This window comes from Sarcophilus harrisii, chromosome 3 (assembly GCF_902635505.1).
Source record: "Sarcophilus harrisii chromosome 3, mSarHar1.11, whole genome shotgun sequence".
Classification (NCBI taxonomy): Eukaryota; Metazoa; Chordata; class Mammalia; order Dasyuromorphia; family Dasyuridae; genus Sarcophilus; species Sarcophilus harrisii.
In genome coordinates this window covers 329,821,335-329,846,132 of record NC_045428.1, presented here as the reverse complement: position 1 = coordinate 329,846,132, position 24,798 = coordinate 329,821,335, and the positions used below count along the sequence as shown (strand labels likewise).

General features: G+C 36.7%; 1 protein-coding gene across 4 annotated transcripts in view; it reads left to right on the top strand.

Moving 5' to 3' along the window:
* The first annotated feature begins 9,041 nt into the window (after window positions 1-9,041).
* The window catches only part of PTPN4 (protein tyrosine phosphatase non-receptor type 4), a 218,855-nt gene continuing 203,098 nt past the window's right edge, over window positions 9,042-24,798 (top strand). For all 4 annotated transcript variants that reach the window (XM_031959946.1, XM_031959947.1, XM_003763793.4 and 1 more), the window contains exon 1: window positions 9,042-9,295. The gene's annotated coding sequence lies outside the window, so the exon portion shown is untranslated. The remainder of the gene's footprint in view (window positions 9,296-24,798) is intronic.

The window sequence follows — 24,798 nt, the reverse complement described above, 5'->3', positions numbered from 1 at the left end:
GTGATGTTAATTAAAGCAGACTAAATTCTAAAAGAAGTTAACAAAGAGCCAGGAGCAAGAAGGAAAATTTACAGGGAAGAGTTAGAGAAACCAGAGGCTTCCTCTCACTGATAACAACTAGTTTTATGGCTTGGAGGTAGAATTGAGGAGTGGTCTGGTTCTGATTTTCTAAGCAGGTGCAGGTTCCCTGAACCTGGGGTGGGGGTAGGGAGCAGCCAAGGGAATGAAAGAAGGGGTACCTTCTAGAGGTGTGTTTTTAGTCCACTAGGTCAAGCGGTGGGCATCCAGTTTTGTTTTGTACTTGCATTAATTTTAAGTAGTCTCAGACCCCATCATCAGTGACCAACAGGTTATTATCTGACAAATAATAATATTTGTGGCCTTAGCATCCTGATCATATGGAGTAAACTGGGGCAGGATAATTTAAGGAAAGAAATACATCATTTCTAACTACATCACTTTCAAGGCTAGGGGGCTTTGGGGTTATTGCTACATCCCTCCTAAAAACTGCACCACATTAATGACCCCATTATTTGGGTTATTGTTTATTTGTTTTGACAAGGATATTGGAGTAGTTTGCTATATCCTTCCCCTGATCGTTTTACAGCCGAGGAAACTAAGGCAAACAGAATTAAGTGATTTGCTCAGAGTCACACAGCTAATGGTCTCAGAAGTTGAGCCTTCCTGAGTCAAGGCTTGGTGCTCTATCCACTGCACCACCTAGTTGCCCATTGGATTATTATTATTATTATTATTAGCTACCTCTAATATGAGACTCATCTCCTGCATCCAAGGGAACAGACTAGCATTTGTTAGATTTGTGGTTAAATGTTGCAACCCATTCCAGTCTGCCCCTTCTATGAATTTCTTGACCATATCCTACTTAAAGTTCTTTAAGGTCCAACTCTATTCCTAGCACTTAACCACATCCTTAACCACAGTGACTTCCCCTTCCTATGATGTTCTGTGGTTTTTATAGTCTGTTTCTTCTAAGTAAATCTTAACTCCTCAGCTTAATTATAAACTTCTTGAGGACAGGCAGTGTGTTTTATATCTCCCAGAGAACATCCCAGGACTGTCCAAGCTATAGTTACTTAATAAACCATATTTTAAAGTGCATATGTTTTGCATGACTTCACATGTATAATGGGTATCATATTGCTTGCCTTTTCAATGGGAAGGGCTGAACAGAGAATTTGGAACTAAGTTGTTTTTTTTTTTTTAAAGAATGTTAAAAAATAAAATAAAATAGTTTTTAATTAAAGAAAATAAAGTGCATAGTATCTTGGTTTTATGAATAGACTGGAGTCTTGGAGTTGAGAAGACTTGTATTTTGATTCTAACTCTACTACTTATTAATCGTGTGAACTGAGCTCTAAGGCAACTGTAAAAGGCTCTAAATTAGTCTGAGTTGGTGGAGGGAGTACCTATACTAACAACTTAGGTCTTTGACTACTTAGGTAATAAGTAATAAATATTTATTTTTTGAAATTAAGACAAAAAGGAAGATGATAGTAATATATGAGATGGGGAAATAAGGGTAAATGAGAAGAAATAGGGAATCAAAGAAGGAGAAAAAGAAACAGAAGATGTGAAAGAAGACTAGGGGAAAGAAATTGCCACTGGAGCAGGAAATCAAAGAGAAGGGAATAAGACAATAGGAAAGGGTATAAGAGGAAAAGAGGGATAGAGGAAAAAGAGGAAAAAATGATAGGAAAGTGAGGATCTAAAAAGGGAAAGTAAGAAAAGGGGAAAGGTCAGAGAGGTGAATAAAATGAAGATTTGCAAAAACACTACTAAACTTAAAAGCATGACAATAAGGAACCTACTAACTGAAACTGAGCAAGATTTATCAGTGCTATCTAAATGACAATAGCTGTCCCTTTTTGTGTCCAATAACCTATAATTAAGAGAGATATGGAGAGGAGTAAAAACTATGGGAATCCTTGAGTCTTTTTATCCCTCTGGATAATACTTACTTTACAGAGTAGTTCAATGGAAAGTGATTTGTCAACTTTAAATGTGAGTTATGGAGATAATTATTCATATAGGGATTCAGAAACAGTGGGGGCTTCTTGCCTTCCTCATAAATCTCTGGGATTTACCAATTGGCACCTATTTAGTTCCATCTTTAAGGAAAGCCTTTGCTAGGAAAATTCTGTGAATAATTGATATTAGAGCCTCCAGGGAAGGCTATTCCTTGGAGGGTAAATGTCCTCAAATAAATGTCCCAAATAACTGCATATTGCAGTTACTTAGTGGATGTCTTTTTCTGTGTGGTTAGAAGTGTCACATGCAGGGAAAAGGAGAAAATAATAAAAAAGCAGCACTACCTGCTGCAGGGTTCACAAAGGCAAATGGGTCCAGATCCTTCTGGTATTTGAATTGAGCAGTATAAGGCTATACCAATCAGTACAGCAGATAGAGCCCTGGTACTTTGGACTCCAAAATGGCAGCTAGGTGATACAGTGGGCAGAGCACACTGGAGTCAAGGAGATCTGAGTTCAAATGTGACCTCAGATATTTGCTAGCTGTGTGATTCTGGGCAAATCATTTAATTCTGTTTGCCTCAGTTTCCTCATCTGTAAAATGAGTTGAAGAAGGAAATGGCAAACCACTCCAGTATCCTTGCCAAGAAAATTCCAAATCTGGTCACAGAGTCAGACAGGATTGAAATGACTAAACAGCAACCTGGACTCCAAATCTGCCTCTGCTGTCACTACTTAAATCTTGGCAAGTAACTTAACTTCTTTAGATCTGTTTGCTCTTTTGTAAAGTAAGAAATTTGTACTAAATGATTTCTAAGATGCCTTCCAGTTCTAAATAAATCTGTGATCCAATGACTCTTTATTCCCTTCAAAATATACTACATTTCCAGCAGACTATCAGATTACATAGGGAATACAAAATGAGTGAAAGATATAGTACCTACTCAATAGGTTTTAGGGAGACAAGATTAGTTTACCTGAAATCTTTAGAGGCACAAATCAACTTCTAGTATCAATGCAGGTAAGCGGTTTTCTAGGACTTACTAGAAGGCAGAATTGCTTTCTGCATACAAACATTACACGATTAACTCTGGGCCACCCAATTAATGAGTGTCAGAAACTTCATTTGAACCCCCAAATTTTAAAAATAGATCTACATTAGAGGATACTTTTAAAACTGATTTTAATTAGACTAGTGATTTCATCAGCTTAGGGAGCTTCTTGGGAGAAAATGTCTCTAATAAAGAAGGTCAGCATCTCCTTTGCTTTTTGGAGTCTTAGTTACCTGGGGCACTGAAAGGTTAAATGATCTGCCTTGGGTTGCACAGACAGAAATGTTTGAAGTAGGACTTGAGTCAAAGTCTTCCCAATTTCCTGATTTATTAGAGGTTAACACAAAGCAGTAAATGTTAAGAACTAAATGAGTGGTATTGACAGTAAGTGCTATTCATTCTCAAAGATGAGATCACTGTGGTCTTAGAAAGCTTCATAGAGGAAGTGAGACTTGAGTTGAGTCTTGAAAGCCTATTAGATTCAGATGGAGGATTTTGATGGTCTCAGGGGAGACCATATGGATAAAGACATAGAGGAGAGAATTAGTTTGCTGTTGATTAAAATAAATTTAATTAGAGAGATAGTGAGGAGACCACCATCCTCACTATCCTTTTGGTGGAGCAAAAGATTAGCCATTAGGAAATAATTTAGAAAAGGAGGTCAAAATAAAATCATGAAAGATCTTGTCTGAATTTTGTTCTTGCCTAGTAGAGAATGGTAAATTAGCCACTGAAGGGCTTTCAGCAGAAAGTGACATAAAAAAGTAGTGTTTTAGAAAGATTAATTGAGTGGGAAGAATACCAGAAGCAACTTGATGAATCTATTTATTAAGTATTTACTATATGCCTGGTACTGATATATAAAGAAAATTCAAAATCAGTTCATACCTTCAGGATACTTATATTCTCATTGAGAAGAAAGCATATATATAATCAGAACATACAAGATAAGGAGCAAAGAAATGAAGTTCATCTTTTACCTTTGAGCGGACAGAGTAGAGTCTAGATTTGCAGTCAAAGTGAAGTGGTATAAAAGGTACCAGAAGTGTTAAACAGAAATATATTTAGGAGAGCATAATTATAAAAGAATATTATATAAAAATAGTATAATAGAGATTAGAGTTCATAGAGTTACAGTTCAATTTACCTGAAGAAACCAAGTCAGACATGTATCACAGGTTACAAAGGTTTACTATTTGTTTACATGAAAATAGCTTCACAGGCTCTAGCAGATAGAACATAAAAATCATAAATGAATGAGCAATTTGGTTTGAGAAAACAATCTTTTATTGTCTCAGGAAAGGAGAGGCAGGATCTAAGAAGTAAAGGGAGGAACCAGGGAGGACTTGGGGAGATAAAAGTGGGATCAAGGAATCAGCCTGGCTGACTAGGTCTCTCCTGTTTAATGATATGCCAATCAAGATCTCCAAGATTGCTGTGACTGTCATTAAAGATGCTAATTAGACAGTTTCTGAGGTTGGAGCTCTAAACAATGGAAAACCAAATGGGCCAATTTAAGAGTGTAGAGCTTAATTAAGACTTTAGGCCTCTCATTATTCCATACAAACAGGACAGTCTGAGCATAACCAAATTCCCAGGATGGGCATTTTTAGCTATTCCTAAGAATAAACTGGTCTAGCCCACAAATTATTCCAGAGTTTCCATCAAAACGGCCTGGGTTTGAATTCTGACTCTGCTATTTTTGTGATCTTGAGCAAGCCAACTAAGTGCTCTACAACAATAGCAAACCAGGCTATCAGAAACGGCAAGCTACCCTGACAGAGAAATGTCAAGTAGCATTATACCAAGTATCCAAGCCACAACCACCATCTTGACCACTATTTCCCTTCAAATTCTCACAGGAAATAGTTTGGACCTTGAATCCTAAAACTTTGGGAATAGCAATGTTTGCAGCACCAAGACAACCGTCATCATCCTGGGGAAGCAATCTCTGTGGAGATGAAGCCCTACAATCACTCATGCAGGTACCGCAATCATAGCTACTGAAGTCTGACAAAAGAAAATTTTTGCCACCAATGTCATTGGCACTGTCAAATAGTTCAACCAGAGGAATTACTGTCTACTTTATTGTCTCCTTCTTTAGAATGTGCGTTTCCAGAGATCAGGGACTGACTATTCCCTTTGCTTAGCACAATGCTTTACCCATAGGAATGAACAAATGCTTCATTCATTCATTCTCTTAACTCCCTGGGCCTTCGTTTTCTCATTTGTAAAATCAAGAGGTTTGATCAGATGATTTTTAAAATCTCTTCCAACCCTAAGCCTATGACTTATGCTCCCTTTTTTACTTTTACATATACATAACTATATCCATACTGAATCATTTTGTGTGTACATCCAGAGAGTGTGGAGTATCTCCCTTGGTTTGACATAAGATTAAAAGGCAGAAAAACCTTTTAAAGGGGCTAGCCTTGTACAGAGGTGGCTCAGACTATTTCTTACCTGCTGACATTTAAGTGGTTTGTAAAAGATCACTCACTCAAAATATCTCCCCTATTCTGCCTGAAATGGGACCAATTACTCTTTTAAAATGCAAATATCTCCTGGAGGATTAATGGCTGTGAGTCATTAGCCATAACTTAGTTTATTCAGATTGCTTTCCTTCTTACTTTTAGTTGAGATCTGACAAGCTGAGTGAATGGAATGGAAAATTTTGACGGGTTAGGGGTTAGGTTGGAGTCATTTCAGTTCATTGGATGGGGGTGGGGTGGGGACAGGGAAGGCCTCAGTGTGCTGCCAAATAGTGTGGGATAGATTTGAACAGCCAGAGCCTGTGTGAGGGGACACCCCAGAGGACGGGGGAACCAGGATGTAGGAGAGAGTTCAGAAGGGTAAATGTAAAGGCACCAACTCTGGAACTCTAAAGTTTAGTAATTATCTTTCTCTCTTCTAACCTCCTATTTTGTTGGTATATCTCTTATGTACTTGGAATAACTTAGATGATCTATTTAGCACTTTTAAAGTTTACAAAGCAATTTCCTCAAAACAGTACTGTGAAGTGGATATTATTTTCATTTTATTGGTGAGGAAACTTGAAGATTCTATGATTGTGATGCTCCTTATATTCAGGTAAAGAGCAGGGAATTTAAATTCAATCACTTCCAATACTCAGCTCTTCCTATAATAACAGATTAACTAATGTTTGCTGAATCTGAACCAAGTTGAATTTGTTTATCAACACTTGCTCTTCCACTTTACTCTCGTCCCCTACCTATCTTTTCAGTGACAGTCTTTCCTGCTGTTCCTGAGATAAGAATTTCATGTCCAGATTGGGCATTTTCATCTATCTAGAATACTTTTCTCTCCTCATCTCAACTATCTAACTTCCCTAGCATCCTCCAAGTGCCATCTTCACTGAGAAAATCTTTCCTATTCCTTTTGAATAGTATTGCCTTCCCTTTATTGATTATCTCTAATTTACCCAGTCTATAACTTGCTTGTACATAATTTTCTCCATTGCTTGTAAGATATTTTCTCCATTGAATTGTGAATTCCCTAAGAACAGAACTGTCTAGTCTTTCTTGGAATCCCCAAGTGCTTAGAAAAACCCTTTTTAAGTAGTAGATACTTAATGAATGTTTATTGACTGATTGACTTCATTAATGTAAGTGTATCTTCCACTGACACAGCTTAAAACTCTTTTGTGTTTTATTAGACTCTCTTCTTGTGCTACTAGGGCTGAAAAAAAATCATTTGCTAGTCAAACTTATAATGATAAGTCTTTTTAAATTTATCTAGCATTTTCTTCAGACAACTGGCTGGTAAAGTTACTTATTAAATATATATATATATATATATATATATAGTAGTTATCAATATGGTTTTCCTGTTGATGCTTTTTGATTTTGTTTTTAAGTTGACTGATTTTTATGAATGTAGGGAATTCTTGGGTGTGGAAACTTTACTCCTTTTGGTTATCTGAAGAAGGACTAGAATCCAGCCCTCTTTTGACTCTGGGGTGATGATGGCAAGTTTCTGTAAGCCTACATTTATATTAATATTACAACTGCTGGTAATCCAGGACAATCGATATAGTTCAGCATAACATTTGATTTGTCAGTTATTGAGAAAACAGGTTGGTAGAGTGGCAGTGTCTGAATTTGGGAATCAGAGTCTGAAATGGAATTCTGCATCTATTAGGCTGTATAGCTTTGTGATCTTTGGTAAGAAACACCTAGATCTTGGGGATTCCTTCATTTATATTGAATGTAAATAGCAATCTTTTCTGCTTGGGCCAGAAACCCTGATTGGTTTTCCTCTCCAGGATTTATTTATTTAGAAATTTTTTTTTTATTGGATGAAAGAGGAGATTCTTCACTTCAGTTGCTAACTAGCCTTACCCACGGAATTCGTCCAGCCCCATTCTATTTTTTTTTTTAATTTAATAGCCTTTTATTTACAGGATATATACATGGGTAACTTTACAGCATTAACAATTTCTAAACCTCTTGTTCCAATTTTTCACCTCTTACCCCCCCACCCCCTCCCCTAGATGGCAGGATGACCAGTAGATGTTAAATATATTAAAATATGAATTAGATACATAATACGTATACCTGACCAAACCATTATTTTGCTGTACAAAAAGAATCAGACTCTGAAATATTGTACAATTAGCTTGTGAAGGAAATAAAAAATGCAGGTGTGCATAAATACAGGGATTGGGAATTCAATGTAATGGTTTTTAGTCATCTCCCAGAGTTCTTTTTCTGGGCGTAGCTGGTTCAGTTCACTGCTGCTCCATTGGAAATGATTTGGTTGATCCCCAGCCCCATTCTAACTGAGACCTGTTGAAGACCTTAGCTTACAAAGGCCAAGGTTTCCCATTGCCTTCAGGACCAGCTCCAGTCGGCCATCTATACCTGACCATTGTACCCAGAAAGGCCTGGAGGGGAAAGGAAGGCAGGTGACCTTATATGGCCTCCTTCACTTAAATCCAATTGCATTTCATGGTGCCACCTCCCCAAGCCCTAGATCTCGCTTAGAAAAGGAAGGACAAACCATAACAATGTGCACGTTGGCTACATTCCCCACTTGTAAAGAAAACACCAAGTGCATCTGGTATAAAAATGAATTATGTGGTGGTGTTTTTTTCCAATCCGGCTTTTGTCTGTTTTACCTCCGATTTTAGGGTCGTGCGCTCCGACGGGCTGCAATGTTGGCACCCAGCATCGTGCGCCCTGGGGCTGCAGCGAGCCCAGCCTCAGTCTGCCCCGCAACCTCTTCTCTGTTTGGCTGTGACCAAGCGGAGGTGGAACATCTGTCCAATCACCTCAAAGCCCAAAGAGCGAGGGGCGGAGTTACGGATTTCCCATTTTTCACTCCACCCCCTCCTCTCGCACCTGCGCGTCCCCACATTCTCCTTCTGCCGCAACCTTCCCCCCTTCCCCAAACCGAGCCCGAGTTGGGCTAAGAGCTGCCTAGTCTCGCGAGATTCTTCCACTTCTCTTCCCTCCCCACCTCCCGGCCCGGCTCGGCGTTCCCTGTGCTCCTTCCCCTTCCCCCTGCCCTCTCCCCTTGGCTGAGCGGGCGGCGCTTGCGCAGCCGCCATGTTCGGTTGCTATGCTGCGGCCCCGGGAGACGGGGAGAGCTTGAGGGAGGAGGAGGAGGAGGAGGAGGAGGAGGAGGAAGAGGAAGGAGGGGGGGCGGTGACTGAGCCTCCTCTGGCGCTTTCTCTCACGCTCCTACCATTTGAGCTGACATCCTCCTACTTCCCCGCGTCCTCTTTCCCACCCAGACTCCTAGGTCCTCGAGGCTGAATTGAGGGGGGAGTGTCTCGGGAGAGAGGGCTAGGATATTTTTTCTAGGGGGGGACGGTGGTGTTGCGAATTCCACACCCCCGCCTTATCACCTGTATTTCCCCCCTCCTCCCCCGTTCTGCCCATCGGTGGTCTCTCTCTCTCTTTTTTTTTTTTTTGAGAAGAGTGCTACGAATTAGTTTTTTTTTTTGGGGGGGGGGAGGGAGTGGTAAAAGGTTTTTGCTTCCTTTCCCCTCCCTCCCTCCTTCTCTCTTCTCTCTCCCCCTTCCCCTCCCCCTCTCCTCCTTCACCGGGTTCGGCTGCTGCAAGCCCCGCAGTATGAGGTGGTGCTGGCTGCTAAGGCCAATGGGCTGCTGGCCGCTCCTGCTGTCCGGGGGTCACTGAGAGCCAGCGTTGGAGGGGGGGGGGGAGGAGGATCGGACGATTTTTTAATTTTCCCTCCCTCCATCCGAAAGGACGCGGCTGATATATGAAGGTAAGAGGCTTCCTCTTCTCCACCTCACTCCCTTTTCCCATCCCACACTACGTGTGGGTTTCTAAAGGAGGTACTCCAGGCAAGAAAGCATTGTGGAAATGGAAATGGTATGGGTAGTGAGGAAGGCCAAAAAAAAAAAAAGGTACTTTTTTTTCCCACCCCCATACTTCCTCAGGCCTTTTCACTCTTTTCTCTAGTGAAACAGTTTTTTTTTGGAATCTCTGCTTTGGAGTGCTCCAAGGAGAAGAAAGGTAGTAGGGCGGATGCGACGATCTTCAAGACCTAAAACAGGGGTAACACATTTCAGATTTATCCGTTATTGGTGAAGATTCTGTTGATTGACTTTTATTAATTGATTGCATTGATGCAAAGGCAGAATGTGGCTACAATCAATTTAGTTTTTAAGCTTCGTATACTTATTTTGTTTAACGACTTGCATTAAGCATTGATGCAGAGGCTGAATGTGGTTGTTTGTTTTTAGGGTTCACATACTTGTTTGGTGACTTGTATTAAGCATCAATGCACGGGCAGAACGTGGTTAACGTTTGTTTTCAAGCGTCATATACTTTTAGTGTATATTCATGGTTAAGAAAATGCTTCCCCCCAAAAAAAGTTTAGGAGAAGCTAAAAAAAAACAAAACAAAAACAAAAAAACCGTGCTTGAGCATTTCCTAAAGTTGAAGACTTACAGTTACGTATGTGCATATGGGCATGGTGTCTGAGATAAATTGTGTTTTGTGGGATTTTAACTTGTTCTGAGAGAACCTAAGTAATTTTAATATTCCAGCTGATCTAATCCTAGGTTAAGTAACACTGGTTGCAGTGTTAATGTGACAAAATCTTGGGCCTCTGTTTAAACCGTAGAACTCTGTGGCTACCAGCATTTTAAAGTATTCTTAGGAAAGAACAAAAAAGCCCCGTTAATCTCGACGTATCTCAATCTTTGTAGGGGTGATTTTTAATACTAATAAGGGTTGTTGGACTGTAAAAAACTAAAAACTAAATAAAAAAACAACCCAGGCATTTTGTTATTACGAATTTCTCTGCCCCTTGGAGTTGAATCCTGAATGGAAGGATTAGATTTTGGATGTTTTATTCGGGGTCCACAATAAATTTCTTTCAAGACCAGTATGTGCCTGTTGCACTGTAGCTAGATATGTTAACTAGATACTGTATGATTAAGCAATATGATAAAACTCAATTTTAGACTAGAAACCAGTTTTATGTAAGCAAATATTTGGCTATTGTTACAGAAATTGTTACTGCACACCGTCTTCTATTAATATAGTGAGTGCCACATATTTTTGGCAACATAATTCATGCCTAGTTTACCCAAAAGTTATTTTTGTTCCACCAACTCATTTTATTATATAAAAATTATCGGTTTTAATCAAACTGATGGTGTATAATCCTTAGGCATGCTGAGATGATTTAACTTAACAATTTTATTATTTGGCATAGAATTTTATGCAGATCCATAATAAATATTTTTCAACTGTCAAATTTTAAGGTAAATTTTAATACTTTAGTTTTGAGGGTACTTAGTTGTTTTCAGGACCTTGATTATTATATATAGTAGATTTTATTATATATAGTAGAATTTGAAACTTTTATTTGGCGTGTGATGCTTCCTTAAAAGCAGCAATGATGTGATTTTCACATTACTTAATTCTAGTGTGCATAGATTCTGGGTTGTGGTTGGCTTAGATACAGCATAATATCATGTCTCAAACTATTAGGTATTGAAATCTTTTAAGTACTAATCAAATAGAGCTTTTTAAAAATCCCAAGTAACTATGTTACTTTAAATTTCTGCCACCCATTTTCTATTTTAATTTAGGCTATGTGCAAAACCAGCTTTGATTGAACACTTGCTAAAAATACTTTCTGGGTCGGGTATACTGCAGCCTCAGGAAAGTTCCTCTGAACCATCCTGCTGTGATTAATACACATTTCATTGTTGTTGAAGGACTTTTTGTTAAAAAAAATTATAGAATTTCATAATTTAAGTTTAATCTTTTTCAGGGATGGGAACCTCATTATTATTTAAATTGGTTACCATTAGTACTTAAGTAAAGTACTTAAATATGTTAGAATAAATATTTTGTTTCATTTTGTGCTCACTGAAGATCTGTAGACATTTTGACTCTGTTGTATGTGTAGAAACATTTTCACTTTCTTTAATAAAAATCAATAGCCAACACAGCAGTAGAGTGGATTTTACCTGTTGAAATTATGGAAGAAACTTTATTCATTTCAATCAATACTATAAGAAGTGTGTCTTGGTTTTTTTTTTTTGGGGGGGGAAGGGTAATATGTAACTTAACTACTCAAGTTTGTTACTGGTATATGGTTTATTAGTAGTATATGGTACTAGGGTACTAGTACATGAAACTAGTTTAATACTGGCATGCGATTTATAATTGTGTATATGATACAGTGTACTTATATACATATGTATTTATGTGTATACTTCAAAGATATGTGAGTTCATCATACTTATACTTCCTCCATTCAAACAAATTAGAGCACCCCTATGACTTAGGAAATGGTCATTTAAGTTGTGACCATAGAAATCCATTATCTTTTGATTAGCTTTCTGTTAGTGACACTCTCAGCCTGAAGCCCCATTCTAGATGACAAAATTTTTCGTCTACTAACATCACCTGATAGCCACACAGTAAAAAATGATGTTGATAGAAAGTTTTAGTAAGGGTGTTTTGTGTGTGTGTGTATATGTGTATTTGTATATATTCACATGCAATAAGCCCTCTGTGATCCCTACCCTCTCACTTAAGTCTAAAGTCTCTCCCCAACTACCAACTCCTTCCAATTATCTACAAATATACCCCAAACTCCCTATCCTCAGAAAACCCTTAGTTGATCCCTCTGCTCAGCTAAGGATCTTCCTTTATCGCCTCTGCTTTTTATAGCTAAATTCCTCAGGAAGACAGTCTATAATCATTGCCACTACTTTTCTTTCCTCTCAGTTTAACTGTCTACAATCTTGTTCCAGCTTTATCATTCCACAGAATTCCAAAGTTAACAGTAATTTCTTTATTTTAAATTTAGTGGCCTTTTTTCAGTCCTTAACTTCCCTGCAGTTTTTGATACTGTTTATTACTTGATATCCTCTTTTCTCTAGATTTTTGGGATACTCCTCCTCCTGATTCTCATCCTGCTTACCAAACTGCTCCCACTCAGTCTCTTGTGTGTGTCCTCATCCAGGTTATGTCCACTAAATGTAGGTAGATGTCCCACAGGACTCTGGCCCAATACTCTTCTGCCTTTATGCTATACTTCATTTGATCTCATTAGCTCTGATGCATTCAATTATCTCTGTGTTGATGATCTTTCTGCTGATCTCCAGTCTCACATTTCCAACTGTCTTTCAGATGTATCTTAAACTAAATATCTAAACTCAACATGTCCAAAACTGAACTCATTGTCTTTCCTTCCTAAACCCGTTTTCTGCAAACTTCCCTATTACTGTGGAGGACACCATCTTTCATCCTCAGTTCTTCCTTGTTTCTCACCTCCATATCCAATCTGTTGCCAAGGCCTGTTGCTTTTGCCAACAATTGCAATTTTTTGCATCATCTCTTGAATGTATTCCCTTTTCTCTGACACTGTCACCACTGTGGCATTACCTGACACTTGGACTATTGCAATAGTCTTCTGGTAAGTCTTCCTGCCTCAAGTCTCTCTCTGCTTTAATACATCTTTCTTTCAGCTGTCAGTGATTCTTCTAAAGCAGTGGTCTAACTTCTATTCAGTAAACATCAATGGTTCCCTAGCACATCCAGGATCAAATACAAAATCTTCCCTTTGGTGTTCAAAGTTCTCATAACTTGCCCTCCCCCAACTTTTCCACCTTTTTGCATCTTAATCTCTCTTATGTTTTCTTTGACCCAGTGTTACTGGCCATCTTGCTATAATACAAATAAGACACTCCATCTCTTAGCTCCAGACATTTTCATTGGCTGTTACCCATGGCTAGGATGCTCTCCTTAGTCACCTCTGCTTCCTGACTTCCAAGCTTCTTTCCCGTTCCAACTAAAATCCTATCTTCCATAGAATACCTTTCCTAATTTCACTCAATTCTAATATCTTGCCTCTTAATTATTTTCTATTTATGTATATAGTTTGTCTGAATTTGCTTGTCACCTTCTACAGATTTTGATCTTTTTGAGAGCCTGGATTGTCCTTTATCTCTTTTTTTGGTATTCTTTAGGACAGTTTTTGGTACATTGTATATGCCTAATAAATGCTTATTCACTTAATGAATGGTCTATAGCAATTACTAATGTGGGTGAATTTTTATAATCTTAAAATATGACTTAGATTATAATATTAGAATAAAATATGCTCTCATCTAAAAGATGAATTGATTCTCAGAAAGTTTAGATAACAGTGAAAATACATTATTGAGAAAATCACCACTTAATAGGAAATTTTTTGTTTAATTTTTTTTTTGTTGCCAAAATCAAAGTTTCTTATTTGTAATACACATAATACAAGGATTCTTTTGTTTTTTTCTTCATTTTCCTATTAGCATTCTTATCTCCTCAAGCTCTCCAATTTTACTCCCTCTTTCTTACTTCTTTTTCGGTTAACAGAGAATCTTTCCTTTAAAAAAAAATGAGAATCATAAAGTTCTAGTATTTAAAACTGGAAGGAATAACAATTTCTTCTTAGAATTGGAAATTGTATTTAGCAATTCTATCCTCTGAAGCCAATATCCTTCATTTTTCCTTTCATTGCTAAACTACCAGGTTAAAATTCACTGTTTAATGAATTTATGTGGTAGAAAGATTACTGGCTTTGGTTTAAAAAACCCTTGCCTTCACATTTCTGTCATCTGATCTGGGCAAGTGCCTTATTGTCCTTGGACCTCATAGTTTCCTCATTTATAAAATTAGTTGGTTGGATATAATGATCTCTACAGACTTTGCCACCCCCTAAATCTTTGATGATTATCTAAATGTTGCCCAGTGCTCTCTTTAAACTTCTCTCTTCAAGCTCACCAGTGGTCTCTTATTTGAGAGCTTTTTATTGTGTCATTATTATAAGCTCACAGTATTCTTAATACCCTTCTTTAGATTTCTACCAGTTTTCTCTTCCATTTACTTTTTTGGCCTCCTTTTTCTGGCTGTCTTCCTCCTTAAATTTGAGTATTAGAGAATCTTCATACTGTGGGCCCTCTTCTCTCTGGATATTTTCTCATTTGTCTGATTTTTAAAAATTTTCTTTTATCAATTATGTAGAAGACTTCTAAATCTGTATGTTTGTTTAGGTTCTTTAAGTTCTTTCCCCAAGTTTCTAAACACTGACTGGATTATTTCTATTTTATTTTTCTGTGCTACCTTAACCTCAAAGTATCAAAAACTGAATTCAATATTATAATATTTCTAAACAATTGATCACATGGTTCCTGACACATTAATAAATTTGTATTTTCTGAGTAGAGTATTGTTATTTTCAATCACTCAAGCTTGAAGTCTCATTATCTTTGTTTTTCTTCCTCTACTCCATTGCTTTCCTGCATTCTAGTCAGTTATCAGTCCCTGTTCTATCTTTATTTTTTTGTATACCTTTTCTTTCATTTTAACTCAAGCATTTAATATATGCTAGGCACTATGCTAGGTATTGGGACTTAGAAACAAAATATTCTCTTCCTTCAAGAAGTGTGGATTCTTTTTGAGTCAGGGGAAAAGAGAACATGTAATTTGATGGAAGATAGAATACTAGTACTGGGGGGAGGAGTGTCATGGAAAGTTTAAGGGAGAAACTGAATCCTAAGCTGATTTTTAAAAGAAAGCAAAGATTCTGTCAGGTGGAGATGAACGGGAAGTGCATATGAGATATGAATATTAGCCTGAGCAAATAAGTACTTGGAAATGGGAGATAAAATTTAAAATTCATGAAACAATTTTTAAGAAGGAATTTTATGCATTGGTAATTAGATTATTAGTCATCTTAAAGATGGCAGTTTCACTAGAATCTTAGGCACAAACAATTGGTAGTGGGTTGAAGAAGTGAGTAGGTGTTGAGGAAGTGGAGGCAGCAAGTGTAGACTATTCTTTCAGAAGTTTAGAAGGGAAAGGGAGAAGATGAGTAGGATAGTACCTAAGTGTATAAGCTGAATCAAGAGTTCAGACTTTTTCAAGCTAATTTGATAAATTTTTCCTTTAAAGGTTTATTTTGTTAGACACTGGTGACACAGAGACAATAATGGAAGATGATAATATAAAATAAGAAACAATAATATTCTCTAAAGGACTAGAGGAAAGTGGGATTTTCCCAAGGGATGCTTATGTAGCTTTTATGAGCAGCATCTACCCTTTTAGGATGGTTGATTACATCCCCATCTTGGGGTCAAGCCCTAGGTCCAGAGGAGATCCTTCTTGGTGCCCACTTTGGAGACTGTTGCTAGTCTGTCACCTTTTTACCAAGAAGTGGAAGGCATATTTCATCTTCAGTCTTTCCTGATTGGAATTCTGAAGTCTTAGAGTTATTTTTCCTTTTATTATCTCTGTTCATCAAAATGTTCTCCTGGTTCTGTTTTCCACTTTTCATCAGTTTGTACAAGTATTTCTATATTTTTCTGAATCTGTCATATTCATTATTTCTTCCAGCTGTTTCCTAATTGTTATGTGGCTTTTTTCCCCCACTTTGTTGCTATAATAAAAATTGCTAATGTGTGAATATTCTTGTACATGAAGGTTCTTTTTCTCTAAAGTTATTCTGGATTCTTTCTTTTCTATCTGTCCTTTATTCTCAATATTTAATCAGTTGCCAGGTTTTGACTTTTGAGCCTCCATATCATCTCAGACACATAGCTTCTATTTTGATGTGCTCATCCTCCTTCATTTGGGACTATTTCAGTTGATTCCCTTATTTTCAACCCTCTCCAGGCCATCCTGCATACAGCTCCAAAATTGATATTCTTAAAACTCAGGTTAACAAGCAATTATGAAATACTTCCAATGTCCTAGGAGATGAGTATACAAGGACAAAAATGAAACATTGCTCTTATTCAAAAATACCCTCATTGCCTCTAAAATAAAATAAAAAAAACTCAGTGTGGAATGTAAATCTGACCTATTTGCTGTTCTTTATATATAAAACTCTACTTTCCATCCTAAGATTCCTTCTAGCTGCAAATCTGTAATCCTTTTAATGTAATATTTATATGCTCCTGATAATTTTAAATAAGAAAATTAACATTCTAAATTAGATTTGTAGAGCTGAAAAAAACTTTGGAAATAATCTAATCCCATTCAAGGTCTCACTCATCTAGATTTTTTTCCTCCTGAGTCAATTGGGGTTAAGTGACTTGCCTAGAGTCACACAGCTAGGAAGTGTTTCATGTCTGAAACCAGATTTGAACTCCGGTCTTCCTGACTTCAGGGCTGTAGGCTCTATCCATTATGCCATACTCACCTCGATTTTAACAAAGTATTAGCAGCCTCTCATGCTTTTGAAATACAATTATCCCTTCCACATCTTGACTTTCCCGATGATAGTTTTGTATGTTGACATAAGAAATTAAATGGGAATTTGCAGAAGCTGCAGCTATGTGGAGACCAGCAGATGATACAGAAAAAGTTTAGAAACTCAGAAATGCATAAAATATGTGTATAATATCAACATAATTTATTTAATACCATAAAAATTCAGATTTCTTTTCTGGTACACAGTACCAAAAAATTTTTTGCAGGTTATCCAGATTGTAGGAGAGCTGTGTCCTAATCCCTAAGATGTGAAAGGGAGAATTGTAATTGGAGATAAAGAGATATGAACAGAAAGAGTGCAATTATATACGTTTGGAATTGGCTGGATGGCTAGGTATGGAGTACATTAGAGGTACATTGACAACTGGATAGAAGATCTGTGATGGAGTATCCCAGGAATCTACATTTGGCCCTTTGTAGTACTAAGCATCCTATCGTTCTTTAAGGCCTCATTTTGCTTGAATTAAACAAAAAGGGCTTTACAACATGATTTATAAGATCATTTCTAGCTGTTGAACTACTTACTCCAAATTCTAAATTATGTGCCAGAATAGTCTGCATATTCATTGCCATACTTAGGATTAATTTTGATGCTGAGTTCTTGATCAGAAATGAAAACTTTAAAACTTAAATTGTAGTATTTTTCTCATGGAGAAATAGTTGTACATTATGTTCTGGTAAAGTTAATTAATAAACATATAAATTAAATGCTTACTTTGTGTCACACATAGTGTTAAATATAGGACATGCAAAGACAAAAGTAAAACAATTCCTGCCCTTAAAGGGACTTTGATTTTAAAAGGGGAAACCCCATGTGTTTTATGTGTTACATGCATGTGTATCTATGTATTTTTAAATGTATTGCTTGGTCTAATTCTATTTTAAGCTTTTTAATAGCTTTTTATTTTTCCAAATACATGCAAAGATAGTTTTCAACATTCACCTTTGCAAAACCTTGTGTTCCAAATCTTTCTCCCTCCCTCCCTCCTTTTCCCCTTCCCCTAAACAGCAAGCAATGGTTAAACATGTGCAGTTTTTCAAAACATTTTCAAATTCATCATGCTGTACAAAAAAGATCAAAATGGGAGGAAAAAAAACCAAGCAACCAACCAACAGCAGCATCTATAACAGGTAAAAATACTAGCCTTTGATCCACATTCACTCCCCATAGTCTTCTTTCTGGATACAGATGGCTCTTTATAATTTATCTCTTGGAATTGCTTTGAATCACCTCATTAGTGAAGAGCCAAGCCCATCACAGTTGTCTTGATCTCATTCTCCCCCCCCCCCTTTTTATTGTTTTCTTTATATTTCTGGTTACACACACACACACACACACACACACACACAAATTTGGAAAAATATACATTTCTTTATGAATAATGTTGGGAAAGAAAAATCAGAACAAAAGGAGAAAATTATGAGAAAAGAAAAAAAAAAGTGAACATAGCATGTGTTGATTTACATTCATTCCTCATAGTTATCTCTTTGGATGCTGATGGTTTTTTCTATCCGAAGTTTATTGGGATTGCCTTGGCTCACTGAACTTCTGAGAAGAACCAAGTCTTTCATAGTTGATCATTGCGTATTTTTGCTGTTACTATGTACATTTCATTCCTGTTTCTATTTGTTTCACTCAGCATCAGTTCATGTAAATCTTTCCAGGCCTTTCTAAAATCAGTTTGTTCGTTATTTTTTGTAGAACAGTAATATTACATTAACTTTCATATACTGTAATTTATTCAGCCATTCCCCAGTTGATGGGCATACTCATTTTCCAATTCTTTGCCACCACAAAAAGAGCCGCTACAAACATTTTTGCACATAGGAGTCCTTTTTTCCTCCTTTATAATTTCCTTGGGATACAGACACAGTAGTAACACTGTTAGATCAAAGAGTATGTACAGTTTTATAGTCCTTTGGGCATAGTTCCAAATTGCTCTCCAAGATAGCTGGATCATTTCACAACTCCACCAATAATGCATTAGTGTTCCAGTTTTCTCACATCCCTTCCAACATTTATCATTATCTTTTCCTGTCATCTTAGCCAATATGAGAGGTGTGAAATGGTACCTCAGATGTCATAATTTGCGTTTCTCTAATCAATAATGATTTAGATCATCTTTTCATATGAGTATAGATGACATTAATTTTATCATCTGAAATTCGTTTTTTCATATCCTTTGACCATTTATCTTGATCTAATTCTTGAAGGAAATTAGTGGTTCCAAGGGGTGGGACACAAGAAAAGAGTGCAATTTCAGGGTGCTGGACAACTTAGAGCAAAAGCACCTAGAAGAATTATGTAGTATTGTGTATGCTGAATGATTAGGCCATTAAGTCTAGATCATAGAATAAGAATCATGTAAGAAGACTGCAAAGGTAGAAATAGGTGAGGTTGTAATGAGTTTTAAATGCTAGAGGAGTCTCTCCACTTGAATCAGTCCTTTACTCTTGTCAAAATAATCTTCCTAAAGCATATCAGACAGTGCCAACCCCTTTACTCTTTATCTCTAGTGGTTATCATCTCTGTTTGGTATTGAAAGCCCTTCATAATCTGTTCCCTTCCTCGAATATTCTTTGTACAGGATTCTTTTACTCTAATGTTGTAACAAATACATTGCTATAACCTCCTTGCTGTTTCAAGAACAATATACTCCATCACCTTAATCTGTCCATTCCTAGAACTCTCCCTCATCATCAATTCCTCCTGGGTTTCCTAGCTGCCTTTAAATTACAGCTAAAATCCTACTTTCCACAAGAAGCGTTTACTGAGACTTTCTAATTGTGCCTTCTGTTGATTTTTGAACATATTTGTTTCTATATTGTCTCTCTCCTTAGTCTGTGAGCTCCTTAAGAGCTCCAGGGACTTCCTCCCTTCTCTCCCCCTCTATTCTTTGTATCATTAGCATAATGTCTGGCACATAATAGATACTTAATGGCTCTCACTATGATCTTTTCTTACAGAAAGGAAAGCTGGATGACCACATTGTATTTTTCTGGACCAAAATCTTAAAAGTATTTTTGCCCTTTGCAAGGGATATCTTAACGAACCTTCTCTTCTTCTCTAGCTTGAACTACTCACAAAATCTTACCTGCCACATAACCTAATTTTTCTTGAGACCCGAGCTAGAGAGAGAGAGTTGGGATTAGGATTGATGTGATGAATGCAACTATTTGGTTGAGGGGTTAGTGTTTCTCAATGGAGCCCTTCCTGTTTCTGACGAAAGAACTTTGCAGTCTTGCTTTTTGGGTCCCTGAGATAGTTAAGAACTTTTCACCTTATGCAAAGTTTGTCCCTAGACTGGGGGATCTGGTATTTTGTCACTAAAATTAGCTATATCACAGTAGTTATTTATGGTATAATCATAAGACTGAATAAGAAAGGAGATGGCAACTTAAATAACAAGGTTTTGTTCAACATTAGTTGTGCCTTTGCCTCAAAGCCAAAAGCATTTTATGTGACTTGGCACTGTTATCAGACACTTTTATTTCAACTAGAACATTCGTTAAAGATTATAAGACATTGTTTTAGGTGAGAGAACTTACAAAGACAATTTTGACTAGGCCCCTTCTCTCAAGGAACTTAGAATCTACTGCATTTTATTGAGTCACTCTCAGTATTTGCCTATAGCATAATACTTTTTTTGGAAAAAAAATTGTTATGTTGATGTTTACATTACAGGTAGCCCCAAGATAGCCCCTTCCAACTCCAAGGAAATCATCCCATATAATAAATAGAATTTTTTTAAGAGAAAGAGAAAAAAGTCAGCCCAAATGATTGTTATATTGAATGTGCAATATGTAACACCTATAGACTTTCCATCTCCATAGAGGGGAGGTAAATTTATCTCTTCATTTGAGTTATGCTGGGATCTTTATAATTTTGTTATATTAACTTTTGGTTTTTGTGTGTGTGATTGTTCTTTTTATTTACACTGTTGTAATAATGGCATATAATGTTTTCTTGCCTCTATTCTACGTTAGTTCATACAGATCTTTTCATGCTTTTCTGTATACCTTATACACATCATTTCTTACAGCACAGTAATATTCCATTACATTCATGTTCCACAATGTGTAGTGTGTGGAAAAGGTGAAGAACTTACAGATCAAGCACATATTGTTCAATGACTGTTAGCTAAATTAATTGAAGCCTTAAGGCCTCAGTTTCAGCTTCTCCAGTCATGTGATTTTAGATAAGGCTTGGACTACATTCCATTGCCCAAAGAAGGGATTAAAAAGTATACATGGCCAAAGAAGCTATACATCACCTTATCTACTGCATTCCACTGACCAAATAGGGGAATAGATACTTATGTAACCAATCTCAACATATAGAGGGTGGGATTTGGGGGTTCTTTGTCTGAAATGTACAAAAACTGACCACTTTCAAGGGAGTGGCCCTTCTGCTTTGAGCTTCAGCTCACAGAATGGGATGTCCGCTTCTCGAGATTCTAATAAATATTCTGCTTTTTATGAGTGATCTCTGAATAGTCAATTTGGGTAGATGTCTTTGTCCCGAACAGTTGGCACTTGATGGCCATTGACTTTGATTCTAATTCTTTACTGCCATGAAAAGTACTAAATAGTATAAATATTTTGGAGTAGATGGGAAATTTTTTTTTAATCAATGACTTTCTTGGAATAGAAGCCCTATGATAGGCTAAAATACTTTTTTACTTTAAAGGATCTATGATTTCATTATCTTCTATTGGTGCATTTTGGAGTTATGCTAAGTTTTTAAAACATGTTTATTAAGAGGTTTTGTCATCATTAATTTCTAAATATAGTTTAAGTCTCTTCTATTTCAGATCAAGCAGGAGGATTTAACTTTCAGAAATAGCACTGGACAGGGAATGAGAAACTCTTAAGTTTAACAAGCCCCAAATCTCTGCTACTTCATTAGCTGTCTGATTTTGGATAACCTCATAGAGCCACGAGGATATTAAAATATCTGTCCTTCTTAGAAGCCTTTAGTTTTACATACAGAACATACTAAATGCACAAGCATCATGAAAACTATAAAGTCTTACATAAGGTATCTTTTATTGTCCTTTTTAAATCATTGATTTTTTTTTTTTTTTTTTTTTTTTTTTTTTTTTTTTTAGCATTAACAAGCAAAGGGCAATATTATCAAGGATCTTTGTGACACAGCAGTCATAAATACTGAATTCTTGCGTTTTAGGTAGAGATTAGAGACTCTTCCATTATGGGTCTGTAGGGTTACACCTAAAAATATGCCTGAAAATAATTTTTCTCTTTAATTCACAGCATTACTTAGCTGCTGGGAATACAACAATGAAAAATAATACAGTTCCATCTGTCAAGAAACCCTCTGTCTATGAAGGGAATAAATAATACATACACATATAAATATAACACAAAGTAGATGGCTACATATAAAGGAAAGATCCAGAAAAGAGGCTCTTAAGAAAATTTGAGGCCAAGGAGAACATGTTGGTGTGTTTGAATATGTGTGGGCTGTGCAGGAAGGGAAATATCTGAGAAATCTTATTGGAGGAAGGGCACGAACATAAGATAAGACTTGAAGGAAAAGTAGATTTTTAATAGGTGGAGAAGAGAAAGAAGTCTCTATTAGTCATGGAGGACAGCCTATTGAAAGCACCAAGATAGAAGTTAGTAGAAGTAGAGATCTGAAAGATGTGTAGTCTAACTAGAATGAATAGAACACAATGGGCGCCAATGTAAAATGAGGCTGGAAATGATAGATAGTAGTTAGATGCTAAATTGATGAATTTGTGTGGTAGTTTTGTGATTGAGAGAAAAATAAAACACCTTAGAATAAAGCAAATGCATTTTAAGTATTTTAAATGTTTCGCCAAAAATGGTTACACTTGTTAATTTGAAAGAAAAGTAGCTGTTGTCTGAATTTGAGTGTTTTATATAATTTGCCTAAGAAAAAAAAGTCTTTCTTGAAAAAAATTATTTTGAGGTAAATTACCATGAGGTATCTCATGGTAATTCATGGACAAATGTGTGCATACCAAATACATAAAAACTTAAAAGGGGGCTATATGTGTGCGTGTGTGTGTGTGTGTGTGTGTGTTATTGAGAAAAGCACTTATTTTATTGATGCTGAAACTAATGCTTCAAGGTGTCTTGACCAGTCATTCAAACAATAAGCACATTAAATGCTTTCCAAATGCCAGGTTCTTTGCCAAGCACTGGGAAAACAGATAAACATGAAAGAGGCCCTGCTTCTTATGAACTTCAGGAAAAACATAATATGTACACAAATAAGTATACGGAAATTAATGCAGGGTAATTTCTGGAGAAGTGTAGCAGCTGGGCTTATCAGGAAAAGCCTCATATGGGAAGCTATACTAAATTGAGCTTTGAAGGAACCAAGGGATTGTGAGATGAATAGGGAGTTCATTCTAGGCATGGATAATAGCATGTGCAAACCCATGAAGATGGGGATTAAGTGTTCTCTCTGTACAAGGAAGAGAAAGCAGGATTTTGGTTGGAAGATGTAACATGTGCAAGGGAGAATAATGTGTAATAAGTCTGGTAAGGTAGTTTAGATTCAAATTGTGAACAATGTTTTAAATGCCACTGGATTTGTATTTGATTATAGAGGCCATAGGCAACCTTGGGAGGTTTTTTGAACAGGGGTATGAGATAGTCAAACTATGCTTCACACTTTGTCAGCTGTGTGGAAGAGGGATCTGAGAGAGAGACTTTAGGCAGTTTCAGTATTACATCTTAATGGCCCGAGGGTACTAGCCATAAGAGTAAAAGAAGGATTTGGAATTTTCAAGACTTGACAATTGATTGGTTCTCTGGAACATGAGGGGGAGAGTGCAGTGCTGAGGGAAGAAGACTTAAGGCTGTGAAGCTGAGTGTGTAGAAGGATGGTGGAAATTCAACAGAATTCAACAGAATGGGAAATTAGGAAAAAGGGTGAGTTTGGGGAAATGAGGTGTATTTTGGACATATTATTTGAAATGTTTATAGGACATTCATTTCAAATGCCTAAGAGATTGTTGCAGGACTGGAATTTGTAAGAGAGACTGGAGCAGATGTATGGAACTAGGAGTCAAGCTGTATAAAAACATGGGTTCCATGGGAGCTGATGGTGTAGAAAAAGAGGAAGAGAGCCTTGGAAAGAGTTATGGGATACCCCTATACATAGTGAGGCTAATGATCCATCATCATAGGATGGATTTGAAGAAAGGAAGCTGAGAAATAGCAACTATAGAGAAAAGAAAACTAAGTATCTTGAGAACCCAGAGAAGATAATCCAACAAGGAAGGGCGATTTGCAGTCCCAAATGTTGCACAGATGTCAAAGAAGGATGAAGATAAGGAAAGATCATTGCATTTGGCAATTAAGAGGTCAGTGGTAACTTTGGAGAGCAATTTCACTTTAATAAGGTGGGAAGCCAGACTCTTTTAAGTCTTTTAAGATTATTTTGTGTGAGAGGAGAAGTTGTGACAGTAAAGATAGGCAGCTTTTTTTGTTTGTTTTAATGACTTAATGAATTTTATGACTATGAATTTATGATTATATTTGTAAAGCTTTTTGTTTTCAAAACATGTGCAATAGGTAGTTTTCAACATTTACTCTTGCATTCCAAATTTTTTTCTCCTTCCCTTCCACCACCCCTTCCCTGGATGGCAAGTAACCCAATATATGATAAATATGTGCAGTTCTTCTATACTTTTTTCCACAATTATCATGCAAACAGCTTTTTTTTTTTTTTTAATTAGATTAAAGGAGAAGAATTATGGGATATTAATTTGAGAAGTTTGTCAGGTCAGGTAAGGATGAGAAAGACCTGGACACCACAAGGAATGTAAATTGGCAAAGTATAAAAATTATAATGGATGGGATGATTGTGGGTGTAATCTGTAGGAAAGGAAGAGATCAAGGTTAGAAGGAGAAAATTTTTTCTTGATGAAATAATGGGTTTTCTCTTCATCAGAGGCTAGAATAAAGATTTTTTTCAAGGGTTTTCAA